At 37.8% G+C, this 16,730-nt stretch overlaps 1 protein-coding gene across 6 annotated transcripts in view; it reads left to right on the forward strand.

Moving 5' to 3' along the window:
* Window positions 1-16,730, forward strand: part of PDE1A (phosphodiesterase 1A) — a 248,849-nt gene that overhangs the window by 969 nt on the left and 231,150 nt on the right. For 4 of the 6 annotated variants that reach the window (XR_008823670.1, XM_056350225.1, XM_056350220.1 and 1 more), the window contains exon 2: window positions 1,467-1,503. The gene's annotated coding sequence lies outside the window, so the exon portion shown is untranslated. Of the gene's footprint in view, window positions 1-41; window positions 515-1,466; window positions 1,504-16,730 lie in introns of those variants that run through there. The other 2 variants (XM_056350222.1, XM_056350221.1) reach the window with 2 other exon arrangements.

The raw sequence follows: 16,730 nt of genomic DNA on the forward strand, positions 1-16,730 counted from the left end.
GGCGGGGTCCGCGGGCCGCCGCCAGGCGGGAGGGCTCAGCCGCGTCCCTGAGGAGCGGCTGGCGGGTCGGGAGGCTGAGCGTGAGGAGATGCGAGTGCAGGAGGAAGAGAGCGGCGCGCTGCGGCTGCTGAGGAGAGCCCACCCCGGGCTCCTCGGGCTGTGCCCTGAGCCCTGGCCGGAGATGCCTCACAGGTCTTTGTAGACGAGACAGCGAAGGGGCCCGTTTCCTCAGGGACGCTGCCTACAGCCGGGGCAGGTGCCCTCCCCTCAGCGAGGCAGGTAGTGGAGGGAAGCGGCTCCCGAGGGCTGGCAGAGGGACAGTGGTGGTCGCCCTGCAGCCCATCACTTGCTTTTTTGATACACGTCCACAGCGGCCTAAATCTCTGAACACAATCAGGCCTTACACGTTCCCCCGAAGGCTTCCCGCTGCACACAGCTCTTCCTGCTGGGCAGGGAACCGTGGAGCAAGTATCACACAACGCATGATTCGGGTCGGGTGCTGGTCCTCACTGAGGTGGGGCTATGTCCTGTCCTGTTATGAAGGGACTGGGAAGTGACGGGGTGTTTTGGGGGATGGGGTGGATTTCTTCTAAAAGTTCAAGTATGGTTAGGAACAATTGAGCTTGCTACCAGTTATTACTGTTTGTGGAGAAAAAACATACTTGGTTTTATGAACCGGGCCTGGAAAGCAGGTTCTCAAATACGTATACATTGCCAGAAGTCTTTGCAAGAATTTTCTGTTTCAAAGTTTCTAGATTATATTGCAATGCCTGTAATCCAGAATTTCTTGCAGTTTGCCCCTCCATGCCCTTGCTTTGTCTGAAATAACGTCAAATAGTCTTACGGTTCACTCTCTGAGCTTACTCTTGTTTACATAGACAAAACCAAACTCGAGTTAAGATACTTCAGCCAATGTCAAACTGACATAGAAGCACCTAAAGCTCATTGTTGAAAGAGAATCGATTCATGCTTTATGTGTTTGCTTCTTAGTCTTGGCTATCTGAACATATGTTTCCACTGTGAATTTTTAGTTAACAAAGACAAAGATACTACACTCCAGTGGAGCATACCTCAGAAATCAGAAATAAAGACATCTGTCAAACTAATGGTGAAAAACCTATCTACTGAACCATTTATATTTCCTTCCTAACAGTTACGTGACAAAGGAGGTCAGTGGATGGTTCCTTTGTTTTTAATTTTCAATTTTCAGAATTTAATGAGAATTTTTACAGGACTGACCTTTTGCTGCAATATTTATCTCTTTATGTGCCTATTCAGTGACTTGGGATCTTGCAGATAGGGTGGGGATATTGCCTTGCAATCGTTAAATGTTAATTTAGCACATGAGGATATATAAGGGCTTTCAGGTGTATTAAGGAAAGAATGCATCCTAAAACATATGAAGTGTGTCAGTCTTAAGTCAGTTTGGTGTAACTAACCATCAGGTGTTTCTTCCTCTTTTTCAGCCCAGGCTTCACTTAGAGGAATATAAGCAACTGCTAGGTAAGCAAAATCAGTTCTCTCTCATATGTAGTTAGAAGGTAATGCATGATGTATTGTAGGAAAGTGTAAAAGCTCTCTTGTTTAGCTAAAAGAATATAGGGCTAGACATTTCTTGGTCTTCAGGCATGATTAAAATGTTAATAATAGCTTTAACTTAATTTATGTTACTGTTCTGTTTTTGAAAACAATGCATGTCTAAAAATATTCACTAAGGTATTTGGTTTTGACTCCTAATGGTATGGAGCTTCATGAGTTTTTCTGCTTTCTTTTTGTCAGTGGTTTTGAATGTCTAATTGAGTGTTAAAGGAGATGGGGAGCAGACACTGTTTTATAATCTTACAGGTTCTGATCACTTTAGGAACTATCCTAGTTTTAGCATATTACTGCAGGTTTTTTGAAGTTGATGTTCTGATTTACTCACTAAAATGTTTCTGGTTTTTTTTTTAAACTGCTATTTTTAGTCAAAATACATGTCTGCATGTCTAGATGAAAATAAGGTTATTTCTCTTTCTACACTGTACTGGTTGTATATAAAGAACTGTGCAATGACATGGCTGTATTTCTTCAATTAAAGCGTATTTGTTAATGGTTTGGTTTGCTCCCCTGCTCATTCATGTGGGCTTGTGTTGGGTCAAGAGGAGCATACGAGGCCCCCAAAGTTTTGTGGAATTCTGAGCTGTAGAGTGCTGAATAAATGCCCAGAAAGAACGAGGAAATGCTGTTGTAGCTTAAAATGTATAACATGCTCTAGTGCCTAGAGCTTTTGATTTTGGTTGGAGGCTGTAATGACTGTGACCCTAGTGACTTTACGTGACTCACAAGTCGCTTAAAAGCAACTTCATGCTTCACTTTGTGACAGACATTTGTCATCTGCTTACGTAAGGATTGTACTGAAGTGTAACCGAGCAGGGCCATTTGTGCACAGAATGAATGTGTTACCTTTTCTCACCAATTTAAACTATAAGCTGTAAGAAAAGAATGAAGTTCATTCTATAAGTTTGTCTATAGTAGTCACACAGTTAAACAAGCCCCTGACTCAGTGATTATATTGTTGTTTGCCTGTTTCTACCTTTTACTACATTTGTTTTGAATTGGCTTTAAAAAGTCATGCCAGTAACTATAAATAATAATTGTGATACCCTTCCTTTTGCTAGAATTAACACATCAAATTTGTACTCAGTAAAGTTTTTGTGAAAACTTTACCCGCTATGCTCAATGTTTTGTTTGCATCCCTCTCTTTCTTCCAACATGTGATTGTGGCTTTGTGGAACCATGTAACCTGATTTTATTTCCTCCGGGGACAGCATACCTTTCCACAGTTGTCTGTCTTTCATGACATGAATTCTAAGCAATTTCTTCAAACCTTCTTCATTATTGTCACTCTCAAATCTTTCATGCTCATCAGTAGCTGTATCTTACTATCATAGTAGCATCCATACCTATATCTTGTTTGGAGTTGGTTTTAAGATCTTCGTAAAATAAATTCCATCTTATTTTTCCTGTTTTCACTATTTTTGTTTTTTGTAAAGGGGATAAGAAGGAAAAATCTAAAATATTGGCTTTTAAGTTACGACTGTTTGAAGTAAAGGAATCCAGTAGAATTATGAAGAAGTGTTAGAATTATCATGAAGAAGAAATAAGAAAGAGGTGGACAGTTAGATTTTTCACATGTATTAGAAAACAGAAACTAGTCTGTTAAGTTAGTACTGGATATGAATATTCTAATTAATTTTCTGGTTAATATGGCGCATACATAAAATTACTTTGCAAATTTATATTTGTAAAGCCAACTGGAAAGAATGTCATCAGATAACCATTTTATAGAACATGTAAAATGTTTAATTAAGCAGTAAAGCCATGTAAACCATCTGTTTCTGTTTAAATAGTCAAGATGTTACAGAGCCATTTCTTGTAATTTAAAAGATCTATGCATTTTTGATTGCTTTAAAATTAGCATTCAGCTTTCCTAAGGACTTAGGGTTTTTTTTCCTGCTGTGAAATATGCAATAATTGTTAATGAAGGGGATTTTGAGTGGAAATTCTGTTCAGTTTAGCACATTTTGAACTTTAACTTATCGATTTTGTCATTTAAGTTTTTTAACTCAAGCAGTTTAAAGCAGATCAAAAGCTAAATCAGACTGTGGCAGTTCAAAGGCTTCTGTATGACGCATGGCGGTTAATTTAGGAGGAACTGGGTTTTACTTTTTTCCAATTGTCAGCTGGGGGTTTTCTTGCAAACTATTTCATTGATACTTAATAGCTGCAAGTGTCATAGGATATAGCTCTTTCAGGCCATGGTGTCTGCAAACTAATTTCTGCTGCAGACTGCTGAAGAATCAACATGAAATCATGTTTTGTGGAGCTGGTGGGAGGAGGGGTGTGAGCAGAAAGGATACTCTTCAGTCATTCCCAGTGGCAGAATTCCTGGGGAGCCCTTCCGCAAATGAAAGGTACCTGCCAAATCCAAACTAAACCCTAAACATTCAAAGGAGCCCACTAGGAATTCCATAGCCTTGTTAGCAAACTTTCAAAATCTTCTGTAAATGGAGTGTTTTATGAACAGGCAGAGCATTATTTGACTGTAACTTTCAAGTGTATTTGGAGATTCACTGGTGCAATTGAAATGCTGTTTGCAAGGTGCTTGTCAGAAGGAGAGTTTCTGACAGTTTAGAAAAGATGAGGAGATAAAATGAGGTATGACTGTGGGGGCAGAAATTTCCTGTAATGTATACTTCACGGTTTAAGGGTTTCTTTACAGATCTTGAACACAAAAATGTACTTTCTATCTGACTTGATCTGTGCGTTGTTGATCGTTTGAACTCTCGATTATGGTGTTACAAAGTGTTTTTTTCCCTTGTACGTTCCACAGATTTGTACCTCATTTTGTTTCCTAATGCCTCCAAGAAATCTTTAGACCTGTTTTAATGCAGTTTAATATCTACAGACATTGTTATAAGAACATGAAGTGTTAACACTGATGCTTTTGTAAGTCTAAACAGGATAAACTGTTTTGTAGAAATAAGCTTTGAATTGCAGTATTTTATAGGATTTGCAGACAGCTGAAGAGATGTTTAGATGGCTTCACTGTAGTCCACTAAAAGGTTAAAAATGTTGACAGACTTTATTCCAAAACTCCTGTCTTCCCCTACTCTGTCATGGCTTTACAATTTTTCCTAATTCAGTAATAATTTAAGGACAAGTGTGGCTAATTTGTATACAATGCATCCATAAACTTGCCTGATTCTTAAAGAGCTCCACATCTCCTGAAGTGAGACTTCACATACAGGGGGGCATGCAAACCACCACAGTGTAGCAGATGGTGGAGCTGGCTGAGTATTTCAATATTTGATGTTTTAAATATTGATGATTCAGTTCCTAGTATCCTTGAAGGAGTTTTTATTAAAGAACAAGAACAGCAACAGCACAGCTCTTCAGTCTAAAACCAAAGCAGAAACTTTCAAAAATTATAGTGGATGTGTCACTTTGAAGAGAATAGTGATGGCAGTCATCTGTCAATGTACAGAGAAAAAAACCAAAACCAAAAATGCTTCCATTTGTTTGGTCTTTCTTAATGTTCACAGTATTTAGTCTATATGCAAGATGGGCTTGCTTCTTCTTATTTATCATTTAAACTTCCCTTTGGGGGTTTCAGATTTTTAGCATCCTACTCTAATTCTGCTGACTTACTGCCACTTTGCATGCTGCACTGGCCCCTTTTCAGCATTTCTAAGCTGTCTGACATGGTTTGGCAATAAACCAAAGCATTCTTACTACAGTACTAAGATTTCGCATCTTTACAAAACTACTTACTATGGCTATGGCCTGTGAACAGCAAATCAAATTGTTTGACTTTAAGCTGATGATACGAATTAGGATGAAATGAGACAAGTCTGTATTTGTACTGCTTTGTCCCTTCAGTGCACAGCTTTCTTGCTCCTCAACATTGTCTGCTAGTGTGTGTTTATCTGCGGCTGAAGTATTAGCTCCAGGCTGAAGCCCAGGTTTTCCACTCTCCATCTGTGGCTTCTTGCCTGGGTGTTGTGCTCTTCAGAGAGTGCAGTTATTCCCTGTAGACTCTTTAGTCCAAACTTAGCTGCCTGGACTAAAAGTCAAACAAGAGAAAGAAGACTCAGTGATTAGGCAAATTGGGTTGGAGTAGGCAGAGTTGGCCGTTTTTAGGCTAGAGGATATCAAACCATGCTTGTTGGAGGCAGTGAAAGTGAATGCTGGGGTCATATTGCATTGGTTATTTTAAGGTCAGTATTTTTCATATTAATGGATTAGGTTCTGAACTTTCACTGATGAACATTTATTCACAGAAATAGTTCCCTTGACATCATAAGCATTATTCTTGTAAATCCTTTTCAGAGCGAGGGGTTTGTGATGGGGCTGTGTGGTGCTCTTTAATGCAGGGTACCACACCTTGTCAGCATACAAGTCTGTCACAGTTGTATTCTTGTGTCTCAGTATTTCCTTAGGGCTGTTGCATTTCTTCTAACCTGAACTGTAACATGCAGCTTGTAGTGGAAACCATAGGTCTTCATCAAATCTCTACATACTCTCATACACAGTAGGAGTAAACTGTGTGGCAGCTTGTTTGCAGATTAGAAGCACAACTGTTCTGTTGTCACTGAGACTTAGAATCATCTTCCCTTTGGGCACATAAGTAATCCCTTTGGTTTTATTTAGTATTTTACTCCTGAAGAATGGAACAGGTGTTTGACTGCTGTCTTTTGCAGTGACAACGCTGCCCCTTCCACTTTGCAAGTAGGTGGAGGTTTATTCATTATGAGCATGTTCTAGAATAACTGGAACATCACATTGCATACCCTTACAGGCTGTATTAACATGACCTTTTCTACCTATATTGTAGTTGTCTTAGCATGACAGCTAATACATAAACCCCACCTTATGTTTAGTTTGATTTCTGATGGCGGCATTGCAAGAAAAAACATTCATTTCCACTGGTACAACATATATCATTGTTTATACATCAGACTGTACAAGGTGCTGCAGTTTAAGCCTTTGAGATAGTACAGAGAATTTAAAACTGATTTGTTTGCATTGTCCATTTATTCACCTTGTATTTCTAATTTTTGATGAAAAGAAAATGTTTAAAAAGCCTGATGGATAAACCTGATATATTATTTTAAATTTCTTCTGATTTACATTCAGACAGCCTTAATGAACCTGAGGAATGATAAGCAACTAAACTTGGCTTATTAATTTGAAACTGATGTTAATGGAATTATTTTTATCTATATTCCTTTAAAATTGTTCCCTTTGCTCCTGTTAAAATTCATGATCCATAAATAGATTCCTAATTCATGCTCTGAATCATCATATAGTTTTAACTTCTATGCTTAAATTATTATGTTTCACTTTATTAATAATTAATAATTGAAGATTTCTAACTAACACTAGCTTTTTAAAGCATCTGTCAATTTAGACAGTTTGCACTTGAGACTCTTGCAGTAAAGGTATGTGCTAGAATCAAAACACAGAGTGTTTTAAATTCCCAGTCTGGTTGCTGGACTGGATCCTGAACAGAAAACTGCTTTCTCTGTGGTGTGAACTGGTGTAGTTTTATTGAACTCGTGGAGTATTATCATGGTGTCCTCTTCGTAATGCTGGGAATCTCAGATTATTTCAACTTCTTTACCAAGTGGTATTTGAATTAAGAAAAAAACCCCAAACTTATGTTTGATTTTAACTTTGTCCTCAATTTATGTTTAATGTGAAACGTTTTGATAATATGTGATTTCTTATAAGGAAATTATAAAGTATTAGGGCTATTAATTAAAGAAATACTTTTCAAAGTAAGAGGAAACTGTTTAGCACACATGGTCTCACTTCTGTAGGCACTTTGCATTCATGTGCATTTGTTCAAAAAAACCCCCACAACCCATGACTGCACTGAAGTGCATTATACTTTAAAAAAACAAAAAGGATGTTTCTGTGTGTGAATGTCTGCAGAACTTAAGTGTGTACAATGAAGGTAATAGTTCTAACAGCTGTAGAAATACCCTAATGTATTGACACGATCCAAGAATTTATCAGAATGTGGTGTAAGCCAAAGTTACCGTGAATCATTTTTGTTATGTAAACTAGCATTCATACATAGTTGGCAAATCAACATGCTTCCACACTGACTGTCTTTGATATTTGTTGTAAATATGTAAGCAGTTTTTAACTGCTTGGCATTTGTTCAAAAATGCGATATTTACTAAGAGCTTTGTAGTTGCTTTTAGAGTAAACAACTTTGATACCAGTATTCAGCCAGTGCTGTAGTGGAAGCTGTGCTGGGGGATGGCAGGTGTGGGCATCTGTGGGCCAGCACTCGAGGAGCTCGGTCCTGTCCTGCAAAAGTGGCAGATCTGAGATGTCGGCATATCCCAGTTTTGTTGGAGAAGGGTATTGCCACTGTGCGTGGCCTTGCCCCCTGGGGTACCCTGGTGGGGTACCTGGGTCCCACGTAGGCTGAGGTTCCACCTGGACATGGTTCCCTACTACAGTCTGGGCTGCAGCTGGTAAAGTCAAGGATATTTGACTGCAGGCACTTGTCTGAAATGGACTGCAGTGCAGAGGAGCTGTGCCTGTGCGATCGCGTTGATCTCAGTAGCGGGATGGATTAGCAGTAGTAGTGTTAGGAAGAGCACTGGATCAGAAGGTACCAGGCTCAGCTGAAAGGACTATTTTTAACTGTTGCCTCCGAGGAACGGAGAAAACATGGGGGTTGTCTCAAGTAGGATGCAGCAATTTAAGGCTCAGATCTCTCTGCTTTGAGGCCATCCTGTCTACCTCACAAATCAGAGCCCCCCAAAGTGTGCTGCCTTGCTTTTGGGTTAGGAATATTGAATGCCTAGACTCAGCTCAGCCCCAGGCCAAACAGTCTGCTGGACTAGCTGCAGGAACACCTTGGAGCTGCAAAGTTATCTTGCTGGAGATAGGATAGTGGATTGGCTTCTGTGACTGCTAATTTCCTAAGGAAATCAGTTGACAAGTGGTTTAGAGTAACTGCTTAATTTATTCATGTTTGAGCATATTTTTTGTAGGATGTTGTCATAAAATTATTTTAATCACAGACTAAATATTACTATGCTTTCTGATGGTGTATTGTGGGACACAGTGTATTCAGGTTTGGGACGAACGTTGACTGAATGCCTTTTAAATAAAATATGGATTGACCAAAAGGGATTCTCCCTGAACAAACGTGATAGCGATACATTCCTTAGATTATTTTTCAAAAACTTACCTTCCAAGCATGCTACCCCCCTCCTCCAAAACCCGCAAAAATATTTTACTGAGCTTGTGGAGAGCTGTAGGACCTGGGAAAGGAGAAAGGAAGCTAAGATGAATTCAAGGTAGAGTGAGCTTTGTAGAAGGTCCTGAATTAATTTTGTGTTCAAAAATGTATATGATGTTGTATGTAACATTTGACAATCCTTCCCCACCCATTATAACAGATGCTAGCTTGTTTTATTAATAGGTAGATCTAGAAGGAAGTCTTAACTGCATTAGTAATGAAAATCTGTGTGATGTAATTACACGTGTGATTTTGCACTGAAGCATAAACTGTGACATAATGCATTTATTTCTATTTGTCTTGATGCTTACTTACTATTACAAGGTGATTTTTTAAAATGAGAAACTTTTCTATAATATTGTTGCTCTTTAAACCTGTAGTCCTATGAACTGACTGAACTCTGGCATATATGTATCAAAAGCCTAAGCGATTGCATGATGCCATTCAACGTATTCTTCTAAGCGGTGCCACTGTTTTTTAAGAGGTTGTACAGACAGCTCTCCATGTGCATCCTTAGAATTTAAGGAAGAGTGAGACAGTTAAGGTGTCAGACTCTTTGCTCATTGCATCTTTTCCTTGACAGACTCTGCAGAGGATGACTGTGATATCAGACCTAGCAATGAATCTAGTACCTTGCAAAGGGAATGATAATTGCAAAGGGAAATGACAATCTGCAGTGGGGGAAAAAAACCCCTGAAAACTATTCTTAACTGTTCTGAAGAAAACAATAGCCATCTTAACCTAGTGATATGATGATTTTTTTTTAATTTTTTTTTTTTTAAGTACAATATGAGATTGAGCTCTGGAACTGTAGAGCGAAACAAGAACAGGAATCATAGCATTAGGAAGCGAGGGAAGCATTTATGATTTGTAGTATCTCTGTCAGTGACAGATTTTAATCCACATGTTTATTTTGTTGTAACATATATGTGCAGCTGTGTTAATTACATCATTGTAATTGTCAAGATTTATAAGGAAGTAATCTGTTCTAAAAAGGCTGCCACATCTACAATATAATACGTTTTTCTGAAGGCAAAGTCATGTGTTTTCTTTCCCCATGAGTGGGAAAGAAAAGAACGTAAAAACACAAGGCTGGGGAGGTGCTATATTTACACTTGGTTTTATATATTCAAAAGGGTTTTTTTCATTTGTTTTTTTGTTTTAACAGTTTATAGAAAATTAAATGAAACAGCTTATTGTTGTAAAATTGCTGTATTCCTTGTCCCTAGGATTCATCACTGCAGTTTGTGTTAGGTGGAGAAAGAAGTGCTGTAGATTTGCGTGGAGCTGCTCATGGAAATCTGTCAGGGACTGTATCCTGAGATTCACAATATGATTTCCCTTTGAGGGAAGAAAAACTAACAATGCCAGTGTTTTTCCTGGTTCAGCCTACTCACCCATTGATGCTGCTTTAGCTTTTCTTCCCTGGTATATTTGGTGCAGGAACGAAGACGCAGCCCAGTCTTGTTCTGTTACTCACCATCCTCCCTCCACCATTACTGTCTTCTGGTGGAATACAATAATGTGTCTTCCATGGGTATGAGTTATAATAAATACTTCACTAGTTGATGACAGAAGTTGTCCGCCCACACATTTTATGCTTTTCACTAGTTGCTGTGGAGCTAATAATCTTTTTGCATGTTCTTATGCTCATATCGGGGGAAAGCATTCACTGACCTGAATCAAACAAGATCAAACTCTAGGTTGCTGTGAGTTCTACTTGAATTACTGAAAGAACTTTGAGAGGTGTTCAGGTGAAAGGGATGTTTTTACATATGCATAATGCATTCATCTAAATTTTTTTTCAAAATATACACATAGAAGATTCCACTTCTAAGTTTAGCTTCAGGTTTTTAAAATATCTTAAAATTAATTTGGATCTTGTGATACAGAGAAAAGCAAGTTAGTGCACTGTATTAAGAATTTCATTGATCTGTCAAACACATAAACCTATTTAACTGGGAACGTGAAGGTTTTTTTCCACTAGTGGTATCTCAGAACTTTTTTTTTGGAAGGGAACTAAGATGTTGGCACACATAAATGACCTATGCAATCTTTTATGATTCAAAGTTTGTGGAAGAGTTAAGACTCTAGAGGGAGCCCATCTCACAGTTTTCTGCATTGAGAGAAATGGCTTTACAAAAATAAAAAAACTGCTGCTATTAATGAGTAATTTAAAGTAAAGTCTCTTCTGGCCCTGAGATACAAAAGAAAAAATCACAGTAGTGTAGGACACTTATTTGCAAACATCTTTAGAAATTTTTCAGTTCATACAGTCAATTCTACCTTACCATTATCTGTATTTTTTAATACTGTGGAAGGTGTACAACAGAGGAATTTTCAATCTTGTGCTTACATAATAAAACAGAATTTATGACCTTTCTCTTTTAAAGAACTTTCGAGGCCCTGTGAGGCAGCATCACAGAGGAAAGGTTTGAGTACATGCATTTTGAGGCATTCTACTTGTGCAGGCAGAGTGCAAACATGAGATTTTTGAGAAGGTCAGAACATGTATTTTTACATTGTTTTGGTGAAAGCCTGTATATTGCATGTAGCTTTCTGACACGTCAGTGGGCACATAAAATATGGCTGATGCAGTAATAACTCTTTTAGCCATGGTTTCTAACTAGCTATCTGTGTGTTACTTGGCACTGGATAATAGACCTCGAATAACGTTACAGCAGTTTATAGTTCATGGCTATAGTGATTATTTAATTTTAGTCCTTAACCTGTTGATTTTATTTTTTCCTCACTAAATAAAGAGGCTTTAGAATTTAGCAAGGGTTTTGTCTAAAACGAATTGTTCAAGGCTGTACCTGCACTGTATGACATTGTTTCCATCCTGCATGACTGGGTTTTCTGCCTGTGATACTTCCAGGTGATAGTGCCCACGCAGTTTCCTCCTGTTACATAGTCAAGGCAAACACTTACATCCAAAAATGGGAAGCATTCCCAGTTTCACCTTGGATACAGCTGGACTCACCCAAAGGGAGAATGAAAGTCTGGATCAGAGTTAAAAGCAGACTTCAGTTTCAGCTGCCCAGCCTTATATTCACTGTTCTGGATACTTGCAAGGAACCAGGAGATGGAATGTTTCCAAAATTTGGATTAATAGAGAACAGCGGAGAAAAACCTATTGTTTTTATAAAATACTAAAATGCAGTATTTATTCATTTTGAGTGACAGCTTCCATATTTCATGTAGGAATTCACAAGGGATTTGGTACTGAAGACATTCAGTATCCTAATTGCACTTCATGTTTAGTCTCTTGGTTTATAAATGATGGCGCTAAATCCATCAAAATCAGTTTACAGAGACAGTATTCAGTATTAACTACTTCTTACTTGCATTCAAATCACTCTGTCATGCTTCTAGCTAACAGCAAGCATTTTTTTCAACACTTCACATTAGCATATTATGTAAGTGTGTACTGCAATTTATTCACAGGGTAACTTGTATGTACAGTTCAAATAGGAACAGAGATGTATGTAATTAATCAGCACACACTCTCTCCATCCATTTTTACGTTGTGCTCTTAGAATGCTCTGGAAACTTAGAATATTCAGAAAATAGTAACCCAAATGTCTGTCTTCAGTGTATATACCATTTTTCACCATGCGCTATATTTGTAGTTTAGTTCAGATTGTTTAGCCCATTGTGGTTTAGTCCAAGGTGCCTTACAATCACAAAGAACTTATCTGAAATAGCTTTATCAAGATTAATAGGAAATTACTCCTAATATTAAGAAATTGCAGCCACTTGCAGTTTTTTAAAATTAGCAACTTATGGTTGTTTGTGTATGTGTTTTAATATATCAAAATGTATTAATTAAAAGTTTATATATGTTTAGTGCAAAGCTATTATTTATATTTTTTTCATCTTTTGAAGACAAGTAAGTGCTATTTCTGCTCTCTGTCCTTAGCACAGAATGAAGACAGAACTGTTAATCTTAGAGGCCTTTGTGGTGCTTAGCACAGATGTACAAAAGGTTTTTAAATATCAACGCGCTGATCTTCAGAACATTCCTCTGAAGCAAAGGGGTATTTCTTTTCCCATTTTAAAACTGGCAATACTCAGACTAATACTGGAGTAGCAAGTAGCTTTATATGCACCTTTAAGCAAAAGAAAAAGCAAAAGCTATGTAGCCTTCTGAAACTTAACTTTTAAGTCTAGATGCATGTCTTGTTCTAGTTCCACCTGTACTGACACAGGTTACTAGCACTCCTGTTTTCCTGAAGATCCATAACATAAGCAATTTCTTACCCACTAGTGTAAAAATAAGCTGGGTTAGTTTAACCAGTAGGAATATAGCTCTTCTGACACAACTTTTCTTTCTTACTCAAACAGGCCAGGGGTGTATTATCATACAAGCAAACAGGCAGTAGATTTGGAAGGTGTGACACTGTCTTTCAACAAGGACGACAATAAGCAGCTGGAAAGAGAATGATTTACTAAACTCTTCAGCTAACCAGTGACACCAAGAATAGAATATAGTCCCAAGTTAGCAGGTTAGTTGCATCCTAACTGTCACGTTAAGAAATATTTTGTAATTACCTGCCACTTACTAGCCATTGCTGTTTGCAATATAATGTGTTACTTTGTCCCACCGGGGCATATGCATCCCAGTTAATTTTTGTCAGTTCCCTGCTCAGCCTTCTCAGCCTTCACTTAGCTGTTGTCTAGGGGGATTTGGCTCTAAAAGGCACCTGATAGTACTGTTGAAGTAGCTCTTTCTGCTAGATGTGGAGTATAATGAACTGAAATGGGAGAAAGTCTTTCTTTAAAGGACTGGCTGTGGAGGCAGGTTCTTGTCTTACATGGAGAAAGGAGCTTCCTGAATTACAGCCTGCAGGCTGTAGGCTTCTAAGTGTTCTTCAGATGACAGTTGACCTGGCTGGGGTTGATGTATTAAACAGTATTCAAGTGTTGGTGGAAGACTGTACATGCTAGATTTCAGTGTCTGAAGTTCAGGTTCAGAGAGTCTGGAGAAATACACAGACCTGTGAATCTCGGAACATTCCCAGTAGCTGGAGATAAAGATTTACTGGACACGAGTGAGAGGAGGAACCTTTAAGACAATTAACAACTCACAAGTAGTGAGGGACTGAGGTTAAGTAGCTATGAAAATCTTCTGAAAGCGTAATTTGGAGGAAAAAAGCTATTTGGTTGTTTGAATGATTGACACTTCCATCACTAGCATTTTATACAGCCTAAATGGTCTTTCCATTAGACAAAGCAAAAATATGTGCTAGTCTTGCATCATACTGATGCATTTAGAAAATAATTCTAGCTTTCTGTAATTGTTTACGTGAATAGTAAGCTTGAAATAAATTTACTGAAAATTGGTGAATCTGCTTCCAGTATTTTGCATGTATGGAACTGTATTTTAAGATAAAAATCTTGAAGTGTCTTTTGAACAAAATTGTCTTACATTTTTATAATAAAGGTGATGGCTAACTTGCCAGAAGTAAACCATAGCAGGTTTTTTTGCCACAAAGTGGGGAAAAATAAGTCCCAAGTACCAGTCTACTTGTTCCAGTCTATTCTTATGTAAAGAAGGAAACTCATAATACAACTTTTCTTACGTATTTACAATTACTGTCAGCAATATTTTGTTTGCATTCCCTCTCTCAGTTGTGTGAAATATGTGAAAGGGTGGAGCTCCATCTGCGATAAGAATCTCTTGGTAGAGCCTTGTAGTGTTACAGTTGTCTTGACCAGAAGGCGCTAATGGAATATGTACTTAAGCATAGCTGCAGAACCCTGTGCCCCATACTACACCATGAAGTAACTAGAAAGCTTATGTGGGTTTGAGTTTATTTGGCTGTATTCTGATGAGGGATTTTGTTTTTTTACTGATGTGAGTAAACCAGCTTCTCAAGAATGGGCTCCGTTTTAAGAGCAACGTGCTGGCCAGTGTGCCTGAAATATTGGGTAAACTGATGAACAGCCTTACTCCAGTGCCTGTCTTATTCTAGCTGATTTACAAACTAGGTACAAAATTTTTGGAAGGGTTTTGTTTAATCTGAGTGATGGGGACCCATGTTTCTACAATAAAATGTCCAGGACTGCATTTCAAAGGCTGTAGGGGTGTAGACTTATGTTTTCACTATATGCCTATAATCAAGGAATAATACCAGAATAATATACTTTAAAATTAAGTACTTTTTTATACTGATTGTTTAATTGTTTAATATCCCTTTTGAGGCATTATTTTTGTGAGACCTGATTGTTGTTACTGATGTCAGTATAATCGTGAAGATTATGCAAAGTAAATATACTTGAGAGGTATGCAAAGTAATTTTCAATGAAATATGGCTCATTTAGGGATTACTTCTTGTTTTGTGAGAAAGAAGAAAGCAAATACTTGTGAATTAGACATTTTCTCCATCCTACAGAATTTGTAAGGTAATTGTACTTTCCTTTTCTCTTGACTCTGTAACCAGATGCGGGCTTCTTATATTTAGGCAGATGCTTTTTGTAGACTGTAATGTTTTACTGAACAGTAATTAATTTCTTACTGTATAAAGACAAGACTCTGTGGTCTAAGCTGAATGAAAAGTAGTATCATCATTAGAACTTAAGTTACCTTAAGCTAGAGGGTGATAAATCTGTGGAAGAGAGGTATGACAAGATAGGGGTGACCATGAAGTTAGGAACTTGCAGAAGTAAGTTTTGAAGGATGTCCTCTGTGATGCTAACAAACTAGGAGTCAGTTCCCCTTGGACAAGAGTCTTGTCTTGACCCCTGTTGATCTTGCTGGTTTGCACCATATTATTTAGTGAACCAGAGAGTTTCCTCTCTCTTCTCCCTTTTCTCCAGACCCAATATAAGGAAGTGGCTTCTGTCGTTCTCCCTTTTCTCTGAAACAATGAAACCTGAATGTGGAAGATGGAAATTACTTACTTTATCAGAAAACACAAAATTGTTGTTTCTTCTTGTGATATTAAATGTCTTCAATTTCAGGGTTGCGATGTCTTGCAGTATTTTGAATCTGGGCAGGAATTTCTGGTGATTGATAGAGCACATTTTGATTAGTTTTGTTCATCTAATTCTGGTAATGTGGTACATAAGTCATCTGGCGGTTTTATCTTCTGAATTCCCTACTGTTCAACCTCGTATTCAACTTAGTTTCTGTGACTGCGTTGAAAACTAGATTGTGTTTTGGTTACTTAATATTCACTTTCCTGTTTAAGAAATAAAGGCCTACCTAATCCTGCTAATTGGTGAACAGCTCCCACTGTTCTAATAACTTTTCATGCCTCACGTTGTGAGGAACACTTGAGTGAACCCTTGTTAAAGGTAACTGACTTTCTGTAAACATGAGGTACTGCCTACTATGTAACAGTACAGGTAAGCTTGGGTAATATTAGCAAATAATCTGATTCTATGTAAAGATTAGTGTGACTAAGGGGTTCAAAGTGATTGTTGATTTTTATTCCCTCATGTGGAATCTTGATTCCACTAAAGCAAATCTCTTGTTTACAGGATTTGACCAAAAACTTTCAAAATATTCTAAACCTTAATATTCTGTAATGCGTTATATTTTTTATCCTTCATCTTATGTCCCCAGTGCTAGTGCTGGCAGATAAATTCCCCATTGTCATTTGTAGGAAATATTCTGTTGCTACTTATGCAATCAAAATACATCAGATTTTTTTCCAAATTGTTGTTTGCCATGTGCATTTTATGTAGCCATTTACTTTTTACCACATACTTGGGGAGCAGTGCAAAAATTCTACTTAATTGTCTTAGTCTTCAAAAATACATCTCTCTCTTTGCCTGATTTGAACATTAATTGCTCACTTTAGAAAAGGTCATGTTACATGTAAGTCTGATTTTATAAGTTTTTTCAGAATCTTGCATATCCAAAGATGAGTAAGAGATATGTCTAGCACTACTTTTGACAGATAATGACATA

Source organism: Falco biarmicus, chromosome 8 (genome assembly GCF_023638135.1).
Source record: "Falco biarmicus isolate bFalBia1 chromosome 8, bFalBia1.pri, whole genome shotgun sequence".
Classification (NCBI taxonomy): Eukaryota; Metazoa; Chordata; class Aves; order Falconiformes; family Falconidae; genus Falco; species Falco biarmicus.